The 18,076-nt window shown below is 42.8% G+C and overlaps 1 protein-coding gene and 1 long non-coding RNA gene across 2 annotated transcripts in view; one reads left to right on the top strand and one right to left on the bottom strand.

The window, feature by feature from the left end:
• Positions 1-2,566: 2,566 nt before the first annotated feature.
• LOC117529196 lies at positions 2,567-13,413 on the top strand. The gene is made up of 3 exons (XR_004565947.1): positions 2,567-2,581; positions 6,115-6,119; positions 13,308-13,413. It is a non-coding gene; the product is annotated as an uncharacterized LOC117529196 (long non-coding RNA).
• Positions 13,414-16,336: 2,923 nt separating this feature from the next.
• The window catches only part of LOC117529195 (calcium/calmodulin-dependent protein kinase type II subunit beta), a 180,496-nt gene continuing 178,756 nt past the window's right edge, over positions 16,337-18,076 (bottom strand). The window contains exon 22 of the mRNA XM_034191899.1: positions 16,337-16,998. The gene's annotated coding sequence lies outside the window, so the exon portion shown is untranslated. The remainder of the gene's footprint in view (positions 16,999-18,076) is intronic.

The raw sequence follows: 18,076 nt of genomic DNA, 5'->3' as shown, positions 1-18,076 counted from the left end.
TAAGCTACCTTGGTCCGCACCGACTACAGGGGCCTGGCTAGCTGTAGAATTTTCCACGGTGCAGAGCCGAGTCTCCAATTCGCCCAGCCTGGCCTCCAAAGCTACGAATAAGCTACACTTATTACAAGTACCGTTACTGCTAAAGGAGGCCGAGGAATAACTAAACATTTCACACCCAGAGCAGAAAAGTGCGGGAGAGACAGGAGAAGCCGCCATGCTAAATCGGCTAAGAGCTAGTAGCTACGCTAACCTAGCGGATTCCTAAAAACACACAAAGTGAATAATGTGTAAATAATTTAGAGGTGATTCAGCAGAAGGAGTACTTTAGTTAAGGCACGTAAAGATTACACTGGAAAACAAATCGTAATCTGGATAACTAGATCAATCTAACTGCGCAGATTAAACAGCTAACAGATACAGAAAAACACCGCTGTGCTCCGGAACAGAAATGGGAGCAAAACCAAAAGTGTTGCGTTTATATTTTGTTGAGTGTAAGTACCATTTATTCCAGTACAGTTAATGACAATAACAGTACAGTTAATGACAATAAAGTGGGTTTTTCTTTTTCAGCAAAAAAAAAAAAAAAGAAAGAATCCACCACCAGGACAGTTATTTAAATCATTATGACAATACCTACATATGCAAATACATAACAAATAACAAAAATGAAGGACAATATAACACAGAGACACGTTGGTCTGGGCGCTGAATGGACAGGGGGGCGTGTCCACCCACAGCCACTGCTGTCATGATTTCTGCTCCTGGACTTCCCAATTGGAGAACATGTTCCATGTTTGGAAGGACATGAACTCACAACATTCCTCCGTGAGGTGTGTGTCTCTGCCTGATGTCCTCAAACGGAAATATATAAAACATCTTTCGCCTTTGCACTGGGCTGCAGCGGCCGCACACAGCACGCCTCCTCCATGTTCATGTTGATTTCAGGCATTCTTCGAACCACTTACAGCCCAGCGATGGTAATGCAGTGGTAAGTTTCTGGCTGGCAATCAGAGCTTTTTGCAGGTTCAAATCCCATGGGTGAAATGTATTTTTTTTCCACAGCAGCTGCGCGATGTGGTCACACTGTATTCATTCCTGCCTGCCCAGTGGCTTGATGTTTTCGTGGTTCACTCATGTGAGCTGTTCTGCCGTGATTCACCCTGATTTGTATTTATTCGTACTATGTGTGAAGGGGCCCTTAGCATGGTGGGAGTGCTCATTCTTGTAACACAAAAAAATAATTCCAGTACGCTGTAAGCAGTCTGGAGGCGTTTGCAGTATTCGGTGGGATGTCTCGATCTGAAGTACAAGCGCTGTTGGATTAAGAGCTCAACAACTTTCTGTTGTGATTTTTGGCTGGAATGAGGAAAGCAGATAGTCTGTGCGCAAAGAAGTTAATATACGGCAGCATCACATACGGACTACATCATCAGGATTGTTAGGTGTTATATAAAACAATAAATGTCTTTTCATTCATGCAATTGAAAGAATATTTCATGAGGTGAAAGATGGAATGTTCTATTCAACTCGGCTCTGCTTGGAACATTCCATCTTTCACCTCATGAAATATTCTTTTAATATATTCTTTAACAATATATTCTTTTGGGGGTTATAGCTCCTAGTGCTCCTATTACCACTTGGACCACTTTAGACTTTACCTTCCACATCTGTTCCAGTTGTTCCTTCAGCCCTTGATAGTTCTCGATTTTCTTGTGCTCCTTCGTTCTGATGTTGCTGTCAGCTGGGATTGACACTTCGATCACAACTGTGGTTTTCTTCCCCTTGTCAACCACCACTATGTCTGGTTGGTTGACCATGAGCTGCTTGTCTGTCTGGAATTTGAAGTCCCACAGGATCTGAGCCCAGTCATTCTCAACCACCTTTGCTGGCGTCTCCCATCGGGACTTGAGGGCTTCTAATCCATATGCGGCACGGATGTTCCTGTACACGATTCCCGACACTTGGTTGTGCCTCTCAGTGTACGCTGTCCCACCTTGCATCCTGCTACTATGTACTGGACTGTCTCTGGGGCACATTTGCACAGTCTGTAACTTGGGTCCCGTCAGCTGTGGTGGACTCCTGCCTCTATGGATCAGGGGCTTTGGGCTTGTTCTTGTGCTGCCATGATCACAGCCTCTGTGCTGTCCTTTAGGCCGGCGGCATCCAACCGAAGGCTTCAACTCTTCTGACGTAAGCTAGCATCCAGTTTCCACACAGAATTTTATGTTAAGATATGGACTTTTATGGTAAGATAAAAGTTATGTATTGCTGTAAATATATCTACATGAAAGGTTTATCTTTGACCCATTGTGTGACTGTCATGCCCAATTGCGCTGTGTTTGCGCTTGTGATGGAGGGCTGTATGTGGGGTTAATCTACTGTCTCGTGTCGTTTCTCAGATCAGTTGTTGGTTTGGTTTTGTGGTATGCAGGAGATCACAACGGTGTAGCCTAAATACACAAGCTTTCCAGGAGCGCACCCAATTCATTATGCACGCTCAGAGGCACGTTCCCTCCGAGGCGCATTTTTTTTGTTTTAAACTCATTGCCCCCTTAATATTTTTTTTTCTGGTGCCGGGCCTGTGCACAGTACATGTTTTGCATTTTGTATCACCAGTTATACAGCTTCTTGATGAAGTGGTACAGAGGAGGGTTTTATTAAAAAGAAGACCTGAAAGTTCAGCTTCAAATTGCCAGAAGGTACATCTGAGATGCAAACCTAGATTTGACAATTTGGTGAAAGAAAATCACTCTTCTCCTTCTTGCACAGTCACTCAGTTTTTGAAAACTGTCTCCTCCACACAGATTTACTACAGAGTGTCATATTGTTTGTATTTCTTCATAACTGATGTAAATAAAGTCCAAAACGTATTCAGTGACTTAGAAATGTTCATGTATCCATCCCCTGACTTGTCTGAGGAAAACTGGCAATAAAACTGATTATTTACAGGTTTTATATCAAAGGGGCTGATTACTTACAATCAATCAATCAATCAATCAATTTTTTTATATAGCGCCAAATCACAACAAACAGTTGCCCCAAGGCGCTTTATATTGTAAGGCAAGGCCATACAATAATTATGTAAAACCCCAACGGTCAAAACGACCCCCTGTGAGCAAGCACTTGGCTACAGTGGGAAGGAAAAACTCCCTTTTAACAGGAAGAAACCTCCAGCAGAACCAGGCTCAGGGAGGGGCAGTCTTCTGCTGGGACTGGTTGGGGCTGAGGGAGAGAACCAGGAAAAAGACATGCTGTGGAGGGGAGCAGAGATCGATCACTAATGATTAAATGCAGAGTGGTGCATACAGAGCAAAAAGAAAAAGAAACAGTGCATCATGGGAACCCCCCAGCAGTCTACGTCTATAGCAGCATAACTAAGGGATGGTTCAGGGTCACCTGATCCAGCCCTAACTATAAGCTTTAGCAAAAAGGAAAGTTTTAAGCCTAATCTTAAAAGTAGAGAGGGTGTCTGTCTCCCTGATCTGAATTGGGAGCTGGTTCCACAGGAGAGGAGCCTGAAAGCTGAAGGCTCTGCCTCCCATTCTACTCTTACAAACCCTAGGAACTACAAGTAAGCCTGCAGTCTGAGAGCGAAGCGCTCTATTGGGGTAATATGGTACTACGAGGTCCCTAAGATAAGATGGGACCTGATTATTCAAAACCTTATAAGTAAGAAGAAGAATTTTAAATTCTATTCTAGAATTAACAGGAAGCCAATGAAGAGAGGCCAATATGGGTGAGATATGCTCTCTCCTTCTAGTCCCCGTCAGTACTCTAGCTGCAGCATTTTGAATTAACTGAAGGCTTTTTAGGGAACTTTTAGGACAACCTGATAATAATGAATTACAATAGTCCAGCCTAGAGGAAATAAATGCATGAATTAGTTTTTCAGCATCACTCTGAGACAAGACCTTTCTGATTTTAGAGATATTGCGTAAATGCAAAAAAGCAGTCCTACATATTTGTTTAATATGCACTTTGAATGACATATCCTGATCAAAAATGACTCCAAGATTTCTCACAGTATTACTAGAGGTCAGGGTAATGCCATCCAGAGTAAGGATCTGGTTAGACACCATGTTTCTAAGATTTGTGGGGCCAAGTACAATAACTTCAGTTTTATCTGAGTTTAAAAGCAGGAAATTAGAGGTCATCCATGTCTTTATGTCTGTAAGACAATCCTGCAGTTTAGCTAATTGGTGTGTGTCCTCTGGCTTCATGGATAGATAAAGCTGGGTATCATCTGCGTAACAATGAAAATTTAAGCAATACCGTCTAATAATACTGCCTAAGGGAAGCATGTATAAAGTGAATAAAATTGGTCCTAGCACAGAACCTTGTGGAACTCCATAATTAACTTTAGTCTGTGAAGAAGATTCCCCATTTACATGAACAAATTGTAATCTATTAGACAAATATGATTCAAACCACCGCAGCGCAGTGCCTTTAATACCTATGGCATGCTCTAATCTCTGTAATAAAATTTTATGGTCAACAGTATCAAAAGCAGCACTGAGATCTAACAGAACAAGCACAGAGATGAGTCCACTGTCCGAGGCCATAAGAAGATCATTTGTAACCTTCACTAATGCTGTTTCTGTACTATGATGAATTCTAAAACCTGACTGAAACTCTTCAAATAGACCATTCCTCTGCAGATGATCAGTTAGCTGTTTTACAACTACCCTTTCAAGAATTTTTGAGAGAAAAGGAAGGTTGGAGATTGGCCTATAATTAGCTAAGATAGCTGGGTCAAGTGATGGCTTTTTAAGTAATGGTTTAATTACTGCCACCTTAAAAGCCTGTGGTACATAGCCAACTAACAAAGATAGATTGATCATATTTAAGATCGAAGCATTAAATAATGGTAGGGCTTCCTTGAGCAGCCTGGTAGGAATGGGGTCTAATAAACATGTTGATGGTTTGGATGAAGTAACTAATGAGAATAACTCAGACAGAACAATCGGAGAGAAAGAGTCTAACCAAATACCGGCATCACTGAAAGCAGCCAAAGATAACGATACGTCTTTGGGATGGTTATGAGTAATTTTTTCTCTAATAGTTAAAATTTTGTTAGCAAAGAAAGTCATGAAGTCATTACTAGTTAAAGTTAATGGAATACTCAGCTCAATAGAGCTCTGACTCTTTGTCAGCCTGGCTACAGTGCTGAAAAGAAACCTGGGGTTGTTCTTATTTTCTTCAATTAGTGATGAGTAGAAAGATGTCCTAGCTTTACGAAGGGCTTTTTTATAGAGCAACAGACTCTTTTTCCAGGCTAAGTGAAGATCTTCTAAATTAGTGAGACGCCATTTCCTCTCCAACTTACGGGTTATCTGCTTTAAGCTACGAGTTTGTGAGTTATACCACGGAGTCAGACACTTCTGATTTAAAGCTCTCTTTTTCAGAGGAGCTACAGCATCCAAAGTTGTCTTCAATGAGGATGTAAAACTATTGACGAGATACTCTATCTCCCTTACAGAGTTTAGGTAGCTACTCTGCACTGTGTTGGTATATGGCATTAGAGAACATAAAGAAGGAATCATATCCTTAAACCTAGTTACAGCGCTTTCTGAAAGACTTCTAGTGTAATGAAACTTATTCCCCACTGCTGGGTAGTCCATCAGAGTAAATGTAAATGTTATTAAGAAATGATCAGACAGAAGGGAGTTATCAGGGAATACTGTTAAGTCTTCTATTTCCATACCATAAGTCAGAACAAGATCTAAGATATGATTAAAGTGGTGGGTGGACTCATTTACTTTTTGAGCAAAGCCAATAGAGTCTAATAATAGATTAAATGCAGTGTTGAGGCTGTCATTCTCAGCATCTGTGTGGATGTTAAAATCGCCCACTATAATTATCTTATCTGAGCTAAGCACTAAGTCAGACAAAAGGTCTGAAAATTCACAGAGAAACTCACAGTAACGACCAGGTGGACGATAGATAATAACAAATAAAACTGGTTTTTGGGACTTCCAATTTGGATGGACAAGACTAAGAGACAAGCTTTCAAATGAATTAAAGCTCTGTCTGGGTTTTGGATTAATTAATAAGCTGGAATGGAAGATTGCTGCTAATCCTCCACCCCGGCCCGTGCTACGAGCATTCTGACAGTTAGTGTGACTCGGGGGTGTTGACTCATTTAAACTAACATATTCATCCTGCTGTAACCAGGTTTCTGTTAGGCAGAATAAATCAATATGTTGATCAATTATTATATCATTTACCAACAGGGACTTAGAAGAGAGAGACCTAATGTTTAATAGACCACATTTAACTGTTTTAGTCTGTGGTGCAGTTGAAGGTGCTATATTATTTTTTCTTTTTGAATTTTTATGCTTAAATAGATTTTTGCTGGTTATTGGTAGTCTGGGAGCAGGCACCGTCTCTACGGGGATGGGGTAATGAGGGGATGGCAGGGGGAGAGAAGCTGCAGAGAGGTGTGTAAGACTACAACTCTGCTTCCTGGTCCCAACCCTGGATAGTCACGGTTTGGAGGATTTAAGAAAATTGGCCAGATTTCTAGAAATGAGAGCTGCTCCATCCAAAGTGGGATGGCTGCCGTCTCTCCTAACAAGACCAGGTTTTCCCCAGAAGCTTTGCCAATTATCTATGAAGCCCACCTCATTTTTTGGACACCACTCAGACAGCCAGCAATTCAAGGAGAACATGCGGCTAAACATGTCACTCCCGGTCTGATTGGGGAGGGGCCCAGAGAAAACTACAGAGTCCGACATTGTTTTTGCAAAGTTACACACCGATTCAATGTTAATTTTAGTGACCTCCGATTGGCGTAACCGGGTGTCATTACTGCCGACGTGAATTACAATCTTACCAAATTTACGCTTAGCCTTAGCCAGCAGTTTCAAATTTCCTTCAATGTCGCCTGCTCTGGCCCCCGGAAGACAATTGACTATGGTTGCTGGTGTCGCTAACTTCACATTTCTCAAAACAGAGTCGCCAATAACCAGAGTTTGATCCTCGGCGGGTGTATCGTCGAGTGGGGAAAAACGGTTAAAGATGTGAACGGGTTGGCGGTGTACACGGGGCTTCTGTTTAGGGCTACGCTTCCTCCTCACAGTCACCCAGTCGGCCTGCTTTCCCGGCTGCTCGGGATCTGCCAGGGGGGAACTAACGGCGGCTAAGCTACCTTGGTCCGCACCGACTACAGGGGCCTTGCTAGCTGTAGAATTTTCCACGGTGCGGAGCCGAGTCTCCAATTCGCCCAGCCTGGCCTCCAAAGCTACGAATAAGCTACACTTATTACAAGTACCATTACTGCTAAAGGAGGCCGAGGAATAACTAAACATTTCACACCCAGAGCAGAAAAGTGCGGGAGAGACAGGAGAAGCCGCCATGCTAAATCGGCTAAGAGCTAGTAGCTACGCTAAGCTAGCGGATTCCTAAAAACACGCAAAGCGAATAATGTGTAAATAATTTAGAGGTGATTCAGCAGAAGGAGTGCTTTAGTTAAGGCACGTAAAGATTACACTGGGAAACAAATCGTAATCTAGATAACTAGATCAATCTAACTGCGCAGATTAAACAGCTAACAGATACAGAAAAACACCGCTGTGCTCCGGAACAAGAAGTGATACAATACCGCAGTGAGAGCCGACCACCAGTAGAGTCAAGTAAAAAAGTAAAAAAAAAAAATAATAAAAAGGTAAAAAAGTAAAAAAGTCTTGAAAAAGACTATTAGTTCAAAGTCCAAAGCAGCAGGTAGCAGTCTCTGTGTAAACAGTCCCAACAGAGAGCCAAAATTCTGATGCAATCTCACCACATTGACAACAAAAACTTACACAACACATCATCTTGGCTTTTATATGTTTAATTAATCAAGTTTAATTAATCAAGTTGTAGAGATTTGCTTTGAGTTTAAGGCTCACATTCAAGTTCCAGACACTGTCACATACCAAAAGGTTTTGCTAACCCCACAGGGATTTCACTGTCATGGAGGCTGAGGGGTGCCACTGACAGCAGCCAGTATTTTTTTTTTCTATTGTGCTCAGTTTTACCAAAAGATTACATTTCTTGATACAAAATCCAGAGACAAACACTGGCACCAGTGCAAATCAGAGCCTATATAGGAATTACTTCCTCTAGCAGAGCGAGTAGCTCAGTGGACAAGGTGCTGGCTTGCCAATACGTAGACCTGGATTCAAAAGCTGTTCATAGTACCTGTCTGTGTCCTTGGCCTGATTTACTAAGATCCTCGATAATGAGTGCTAGATTGCGTGGGCAGTCTAAACTTATGCATGTTGCTGTGGAGAGAGTTTTTCTAGGTGATTTACAAAGACTAAGCAGCTGTTTGATTGTCCTTATGTATGAACTCTGCCACATAACTGAGTTCATTCGCTGGCAATTAAAAAAAATCTGCTCTTTCAGACATTTAATTGTTGTTCCATCCATGATATTTAAGCAGACTGGTGAATAATTATGCTGTGTTCTGCCAGTGGAACACATGCTGTGCACACGTGATCTTAGTTTCATGATACGAGTGGTTGTTAAAATAATAAATTTTCAACCAAAGCATTGGGAGATCACAATAATTACCAAACCACAGTTTGAAACTGTCGCAGTAGGAACACAGTGTGAGCAGCTGCAGTGTGTGTAACCACATCGTGCAGCTGCTGTGAAAAAAAAATACGTGCCACCCACGGGATTCGAACCTGCAATTTACAAAAGCTTTGACTGCCAGCCAGAAACATTGCCACTGTACTACCATCACTGTCCTTTAAAAGGTGTGACAAAATGCCTGAAATCAACAAGGAGATAAACATATTTAAAAAAAAAATAAAACCACACACCATAAAAGTAACACTGCATTTTATTGAATCCCTCTTGTTGAGTATGATCTGTCTGTTCCTCTGTAGATGACCCATGGTCACAGACGTACAGCCATGAAATGACATGAATGATGCTGTGTGCTTTTATCATGTACACATCTACTGGCCTGGCATGTCCAGCTGGCCCCGCGCAAGTGTCTAGCCGACACATGTGTCCTGTGGATGGCGTGCCGCAGGACAGACACCATGTCATGTGGAACAGAGCTGATGTGGGTGATGTGACATTCAGATCTGTCAATGTGCGCACCTGTCATAACAGCGATATGTTTTTATGTATGTCCACGTGAGGACAGCAAGCAGACGCACATGCGTCACAGTGGACAGTTCTAAGTTCATGTCCATCCTAACATGGTAGGTGTTCCCCAGCAGTGACGTCCAGAACCAGAGATCTCAACAGCTGCTGCTATCGGCAGACATGCCCTCTGTCCACCCAGTGCACACACCAACGTGTCACTCTGTATCTGTGTTTGGTGATCATTTCTTGTTAGTTATTTTTACTGCTATTTAGTTATCCCCCCTTCATCCGCAACACATCCGCCACGTGTTGCGGATGGGGGGGCGCAACACACATGCGATTCACACACATGGCACATGTGGTGGGGGGAGCCGACAGACATGCCACATGTGGGTTGCTGTTTTGCAAAGCCACACTCATGGGGCACTGAGACATTTTTCAAATGCAGCTCAGCAGTGATCGTCTGCTCACTATTTTCGTGCTAACAGTGCGAATGACCACACATTTTCTAAGTGACAAGCGAGTGGTGTTAGATGTTCATGTGTGTTACCTGGAATTTGGCCGACATCTGCCGCGAGAGGGATCAAATGGGCTCTCACAGGGCACACTCTTTCAGCCACTGGTGTGTGCAAATAGTTGTAGCAACAGGTGTACGAGGCGTTAGAAGCAGCTACGATTTTACCCGTATTGCATACGATTCCTGCTTCATGCACAATTCAGCCACATTTGTACTATGTGTGAAGGAGCCCTTACCAACTCCCACTGACTCCTCTGACCCTTTTGTGTCTCTTGACCTGCTTTGCTTCTGGTTTCTCTTACTTCTCGCCTGGAGCCTGACTGGATCAACATCCACAGAAGTGATAAAGTTGTTGCACACAGTCAATCAATTTCAATCAATCAATTTTTTTATATAGCGCCAAATCACAACAAACAGTTGCCCCAAGGCGCTTTATATTGTAAGGCAAGGCCATACAATAATTATGTAAAACCCCAACGGTCAAAACGACCCCCTGTGAGCAAGCACTTGCCTACAGTGGGAAGGAAAAACTCCCTTTTAACAGGAAGAAACCTCCAGCAGAACCAGGCTCAGGGAGGGGCAGTCTTCTGCTGGGACTGGTTGGGGCTGAGGGAGAGAACCAGGAAAAAGACATGCTGTGGAGGGGAGCAGAGATCAATCACTAATGATTAAATGCAGAGTGGTGCATACAGAGCAAAAAGAGAAAGAAACAGTGGAGATAAAGAGAGGCATAATGTGCTCGCTGCATTCTCATTTTATTGATTCACACACTGATCACATCTGAATATGAACAGGATTTGAAATGCACATCAGAGGAATCATCGGTGCAGGTAGAAATATAAATAAAAACTAAACCAAAAAAATATAAAGCATTCGACATTACATTTACATGTTTCTCCATTGTTCACCACAACTGAGCAAAAGAACGGCGAGGATCACGTGGAACATAATTAAGGTGGGCATTACTGACAAGGCTTGTAAGGTTGCAAAAGGTGGCGCTGGCTTCATGCCATACAGGTGTGACAGGTACAAGCTCCAAAATATATATATAAATAATAACAATTAAAAACTCCAGGCCATAGTGTCTTTTTAAATAAATCTTCACCATCACATCCAGCGGGCCCCGCTTCACCACTAAATCCAGTGATAACCACGCCTCTGCGGTGTCTGACAGCTATGTAGTAAAAATACCAACAACTATTCCAACCCCAAATTTCTGTAGATGATCACAGATGTCACAGTTCAAATGAAAATCCAGCCAGATTTGAAACTGTCATCGGCCACATTAACATTTAAATCTATCTGGTGGGGGTTGGCCTCCACCAGGGCTGCGTCTTGTCTTCAATCCTGTTTGTGATATTCATGGACAGGATCTCAAGGCATAGTTGGAGAGAGGAGGGTTTCCAGTTTGGTGGTCTCAGGGTCTCATCACTGCTTTTTGCAGATGATGTGGTCCTGCTGGCTTCATCGGCCTGTGAACTCCAACACTCACTGGATCGGTCCACAGCCAAGTGAGAAGTGGCTGGGATGAGGATCAGCACCTCTAAATCTGAGGCCATGATTCTCAGCAGGAAACCGTTGGATTGCCTACTCCATGTACAGAATGAGGTCTTGCCCCAAGTGAAGGAGTACAAGTACCTCGGGGTCTTGTTCACACGTGAGGGGACAATGGAGTGTGAGATTGGCTGGAGAATCGGCACAGCAGGGGCGGTGTTGCATTCGCTCTACCGTACTGTTTTGATGAAAAGGGAGCTGAGCCAAAAGGCGAATACCTTTCACTGCTATGCTGATGATACTCAGTTATACATGCCAATAACTGCTGGTAATCTCATTCACATAAAATCCTTAGAAGATTGCCTTGCATCAGTAAGAAGTTGGATGTCTAGAAACTTCCTACTTTTAAACTCTGATAAGACTGAAATGATGGTTCTTGGTCCAGTGAGACATTGGCATCAATTTGACCAGTTAACGCTCAGCCTCGGCTCGTGTGTCATACATCACACTGACAAAGTGAGGAACCTTGGGGTAATTTTTGATCCTACGTTGTCCTTTGGCCTCCACATTAGAAATATTGCTAGGACTGCTTCCTTCCACCTGCGAAATATAGCGAAGATTCATCCCATCCTGTCTATGGCTAATGCTGAGACCCTGATTCATGAGTTTGTCTCTTCTAGATTGCACTATTGCAATGTTCTATTTTCTGGTTTACCACAGTCCAGCATTTGGGGTCTCCAACTGGTTCAAAATCCTGCGCACCAACAGCATTTCCTGTATATTCGTTCTGTGAATTGTTCTGTAATTTGTGTCTGTATCATGGCCCAAGCAGAGGGTCACCCCTTTGAGTCTGGTCTGCTTGAGGTTTCTTCCTCAGAGGGAATTTTTTCTTACCACTGTTGCTCTGGGGGTTAGTAAGGTTAGACTTTACTTGTGTGAAGCACCTTGAGGCAACTCTGTTGTGATTTGGCGCTATATAAATGAAAATAAATTGAAAATTGAAATTGCTCTCAATCTACTGGTCAATCTTCATTCCTACTCTCACCTATGGTCATGAGTGTTGGGTCATGACAGAAAGAACTAGATCGTGGGTACAAGTGGCCGAAATGGGCTTCCTCAGGAGGGTGGCTGGTGTCTTCCTTAGAGATGAGGTGGGGAGCTTGCAGTAGAGCCACTGCTCCTTCATGTTGAAAGGAGCCAGCTGAGGTGGTTCGGGCATCTGGTAAGGATGCCCCCTGGCTGCCTCCCTGTGCAGGTGTTCCAGGCATGTCCATCTGGGAGGAGACCCCGGGGAAGACCTGGGACTAGGTGGAGAGATTATATCTCCACACTGACCTAGGAACGCCTCGGGATTCACCAGTCAGAGGTGGTCAATGTGTCCCGGGAAAGGGAAGTCTGGTGTCCCCTACTGGAACTGTTGCCCTCGTGACCTAATCCTGGATAAGTGGTTGAAGAAATGTCACAGCTCTTTGTGCAGGCAAAGCCAGATGTTGGTGGACTGAAGTTTGACCACATAGTTGGTCAGAGGGATTTTTAAGCCTCAGATGTGATTTATCTACATGTTTCTGGCAAGTAGTTATCATTCTCCTCACCTGCCACTGTATTATGTCAAAATCAATTCATGTATTTTCTTGATATCTGTAGGCTTCATTTTGACCGTGTTCATTTTGATTGTGCAGTGAAATGCAAACTGGAAGAGATATACAGAAAAGATCCCTCAGAGATGTTGCTGTTTGTCTTTTGGAGGCTCCCTTTTGTTGCCACAGCAGATCCAGTGAGGATCCACATTGGGATTTGGCACAAGTTTTATGCCGGGAGCCCTTCCTGACACAGCCCCTGGACTAACCAGGACCCACTCGGTTCAGCCTCTAACACCTGATGGAATCAAGAGCAGACTGGCTGCCAAAAGTCCTCTCAGAGTGGTCAGTAGTTCTTTTACATAATCAGTCTATTTATTTTAAATGTGCCTATACATCAGTCCCGTTCATGGTGCATTTGACCTTTTCACACAAATCATCTGCCCCCAGACCGCCTTATTCTGCTGATCGAATACTAAATCTGATCCTAGTGCAGATTTAACACCTACTGAGAAAAGACTGAAATTATAATGTGTTCTACACCAAAACTAAATCTGTAACAAGTTTAAAATTGGCCTAGATTTTTAACTGGGACTGTGCCCTGAATAATCTACCTGCAGGCCATCTATTTTTAGATGTTTGTGCCCTCTTGAGGAAAGATCATGATAAAACTTTTCAGCCTCAGCTGTGTGACATAAAAAGCTGAAAATGCAGATAATATCTGATCTCAATCAATTGAATAAAAAAAGGCGTATTTTGTCACAGCTGCATCATCATTATATCGTGCACAAAAATAGTCTATTACACTTACAAAGCCTGGAAAATAGAGGCAACAGGTTATAGGCTATGAAAAGAGAAAAGAAAGAAAAAGCACAATAACACCCACCTTACCAATGTACTAATGTGGAATATCATGCAGTTAAATACCATGTACAGCAGCATATACTGTATTAGTTAAGTCACCACAATGAAACGGTAAATGTACATAACAGTGTCATACGATCAACTGGACCACGAGCATCGCCGTTGCTGCATTTCAGTACTTGCAATATGTTTGGTACACAGAGGATCCATTAGTACAACAGTAATAATATAGCATACTGCGTGGTTTTCACTGCAGGGGTTCAGGGTGTCACAGAACGCCTCACACGTGGCCATCGGCAACACCTCCGACAGAATAAAAGCTCCACTGAAGAACAAACAGAAGCCATAATTAAACACCCACAATGCAATCTGAAAGTGCAAATTTAAACCCCCTCAGAGATAAAATCAATACAGCACTGGTGGTTCCTATGTAGAACGCAGGAGAGAGTTAAATTAATGTTTCTGAAAGTGTTAACACTGTGATAGTGTTATTTCAATCACTCTTATATCTGTCACCTGTTGCCAATATTTGATACCAGATCATCTACAATGTTGGTAAAAAACAAACAAACAAACAAACCAAAACCCCTGAAATCAGATGTAAATGTAGTTGCAGTCTTGTATAAAGTACCTCAAAGTGAAACTTGAGTGAAAGTACAAGTATACCATACACCTTACCATAAAATTACTTTGATAAAAGTTAAAGTGTCCTTTAAAAAATTTACTTGAGTAAAAGTCTTAAAGTATGTGACATTTACTGTACTTAAATATCAAAAGTAAATTTCTCATATAAAATGTACTTTAAGTAAAAGTATTGAGTAAAACTAAAATTCAAAACGAGATCCAACATGAAAAGAAAGAAACCAGGAGGGTGCCTCAGCACCTATAAAAGTCTGGATCCGCCTCTGCCGGAGCAGTTGGTGTTGGTGACTGGATGAGTGAGCGACAGCTGGATGGATGCAGCTGTAAATAATGTTGCCGTTCTTTTTCCTGGATCCCACACACACTTTTCTGTTAAACACAACAGTCATTTGTAGCTACATAGTTGTGCCAAATTTAAGGAAAAGTATGAAAACATCACCACCACTAACCACTGCAAAGTAGGGCTGGGTATTGATTCCAATTCTTAAAATTCAGAATTGATTATTTTGATTACATCCAATCCAATATCGATTTTGACTTTTTGAATAAACATTTTAAAACCATTTTGAGCTACTGCTTCACAAAATTTGGCTCTCAAAATGCAGGTAGTAGTGTTTCAGAGAGTTATAAATTTTCAGGGGTAAAATGGCCCCAGCCTCCCCTACAAAACTCGAGCCTGCAGCACGCTGTGCGGAAAGCTGCAGGAGCAGCTGGAGGAAAGGTCTGTCAAATTCCTCTGCTGCAGGAGAACTTAGGAGAACTTTTCTCCTGCAACAGGAGAATGCAGCTACGGGATAAGTTCTCCAACACACCACAGAACCCCACGGAAAGCACGTTATGAGGAATGAAAGAAAAACCCACACTGTGTCAATTAAACGGCAGACGACTCTTTTCTTACCTGCAACAAGAGTCTTGGTAGTCATGATTGACATCTTTAAACGGCTTTGACAGAGGCTGATGAATAAACTGTTGGATGTGCCGTTTCTAAATCAGAACCAGTGCGTCCACAATCACTGTAGAGAAATGATCATTTTTCCGGTCAGTTTTATTAGTGAAGGCGCTGCGCTCCTGCTGCAGAGGACTGTGTCCCGCTGCACAGCTGCACTCCTGCCTCACCTCTGTAAACAGGCACTGCCCAGTCAAATTTATTCTACTTTTATATTGTAGTAACGAGTAACGAAGATGTTTAAGGGAAATGTATCGGAGTAAAAGTATACATTTAATTGAGGAAATGTAGTGGAATAAAAGTGAAAGTCACCAGAAATGTAAATAACAAAGTACAGAGATGTCAAAATTCTAGTTAAGTACAGTAACAAAGTATTTCTACTTTGTTACATTACAACACTGTAAGCAATTGGGAAAGTTGTAAACACATTTAAAAAAAAAATTGTGACATTGGAATAAATCGGAAAATAGTGAATAATCTGATTGTAATCTTGTGTAAAATTAGGTGAAAGTGGACAATAAAATATATATCTATTTTCTATTTGAGTGAGATTCTCAGAGGCCTGAACGTGAATGTGGCTAGAATCTGGTGACCTTCAGGATCATGACATCAAACTTCCTCACTACGTTCATGCCACCACAGCGTCCTCTCCACTGTGGCGGAACTGAGTGCTGCTGCAGTGCTGTTGGCAGCAAGCTACCTCCTTTCTGTGGAGTGCCGTCTGCTGCTCACACAAACCCGCGCTCCCACACACAGATCCATACACACTCCCGCTCTCACACTTCCAGACACATCTCTTTCGGCTTCAATTTCAATTCATTTAATTTATATAGCGCCAAATCACAACTATGCTGTCTCAAGGCGCTTCACACAAACAAGCAACTCAATCGAGCTCAAGTTTGTAGGATGAGCTGGATTTAAAAAAACAGGTCTGAACTCTATCCGGATAGAGAGCAATCCGGATTGACTCCACGTGGAGATGGACTGCCAACCCCAGTCTGAACGGGGGCTGATCAGGAGCAAAAGCCTCCTTCTGAATCTCCTCCACAACATGAAACCATGAACAGTCTGTCACACTCTTTAACAGAAGACATTTTTGAAATTTTAACATTTTAGCTCTTTGGAAAAGTGTGATAAAACCCAGAAGTAGCATCTTTATGCACGTGCTGGTGCATCGGCAAAAACAATCATGCAATGAGAAAAGTAACTGTCAATAATCAATTCCAACAGTATGTAACTGGATATGAACCAGCAGGTATGAGTGAGTGTTAATTTAACACTCATCCAGGGTTTACCTGGAACCACTATTACAGTCCTTACTTTTAACTCTGTGGGTGTTAAATCTGCCATTTCAGATTTGCAGTGTGAGACGTGTGGTTGGATACGTTCATGCGACACAGCAGGCAGTCGTGCAGGAACTCAGCCACGGGTACGAGTCATACTCTTCATATAAAACAACAACGGACTGGAAAGAGGGTTTAAAATACGATTAAAGATACTGGACACGTGAAAGAGCACAACCAGAAACTGCAGCCAGAGTAATAGTAGCAGTAGTTAACAAGAAGTAGAATAAAAGGGTGACAGTGCACGTGAGAGGCTTTGATTGACGGAGCTGAGGACACTCCCCGCATGTGTGCAGCCAATCACAGGCCGACTGAAGACAGGATGGGCTAAAATGTTTGTGGCTGATGAGCCGCCCGCTCTGTTGTTGTTGTTGTTGACAGAGAGAGGAGAAGAAGGAGGGCGTGCAGAGCGCAGAGCAACCAGCAACACCTCGGACAAACTGAAGGACAGTCCATCCACTTGCGCCTCTCTCTCTCTCGATGCTTCACTCCCTTTCGTCTCCTCGCTGACTCTTCATCGGAATCACATTCCTGCAAAGAAAAGTGTTTCCTTTGGTTCGCTGAGAAAACATTTAAAATCATACTACAATTTGAGCATTTGTTTTGTTCTCCGACTCCTCCCACATCCTTTCCCCCAAACGCGACATGTGGATGATGCTCAACCCCAGAAAGCACACGGTTTGTTTTGGCAAAGGTCAAGGTCGTTGGAGTCAAGTGAAGTCTGGAAGCAAGCACTGTTTCATACTTCACTGAATCCAGAATATCAAAGAACTGCCTTGGATCCTGGACGACAACCACTCAGGCACACAAGTGGTCCATCTCCACCTCTCCAAAGTAACCATCTATCTGTTGCAGCCTGATAAAATGTGGGCGTCCCCTTGGACTTCTCCAGCCAATGGGCTCCTTAACACTGAGGCACCATGTGCTGGATCATGCACAGAGAAAAACATGGAAGACATGTTGAAGCTCATGTTCCCTCAAAATGCAAGTATTACTCTTCATCTTAGTCTCTCTAAGTAACCACTCGTTTATCACAAAGTCATTCCAGTGGTACCCAAGGATCCTTCAAAAAGATATATCTATATATATATATATATATATGTATAAGGTCTGGGTAATAGGTCACGCTGGACACAAATGCAGGACTCAGACAAGCTCTGTAAGTAAAAGCAGTTTACTGAAACAGTAAACGGCGTCCGGTACACAGTGAGGCAGTCCAACAAGAGTAACAAAAGCAAAAACATCAGGCAAAACATGCGGTCGAGGATACAGGCAGGTACTCGTAACACATGTGAGGCAAGCAGATTGAGAATACACAAAACAGAGCTGGAGAGAAGGCACTAGGTGCATCAATCTGGCAAGGAAGCAAGGCAAAATGAGGAGCTTATATACACCGAGGTGATGAGGTGAAGACTAAGAGCAGGTGTGCGTGGAATGCTCCAGAAAGAGGGTGTGACCACAGAGAGGGAAACACCCACCACCAAGAGCCAGCAGAGACAGACAAGAGAGAAAGGGACAGACAGACCCAAACAGGAAAAACCCCAGCAAGAGACTAAACAATGAATCAACGCAAAGAAATAAAAACAGACAAAACCCAAATCCTGAAAGT

The sequence above is a fragment of the Thalassophryne amazonica genome, chromosome 17, assembly GCF_902500255.1.
Source record: "Thalassophryne amazonica chromosome 17, fThaAma1.1, whole genome shotgun sequence".
NCBI lineage: Eukaryota > Metazoa > Chordata > Actinopteri > Batrachoidiformes > Batrachoididae > Thalassophryne > Thalassophryne amazonica.
This window is presented reverse-complemented; position numbering and strand designations above follow the sequence as displayed.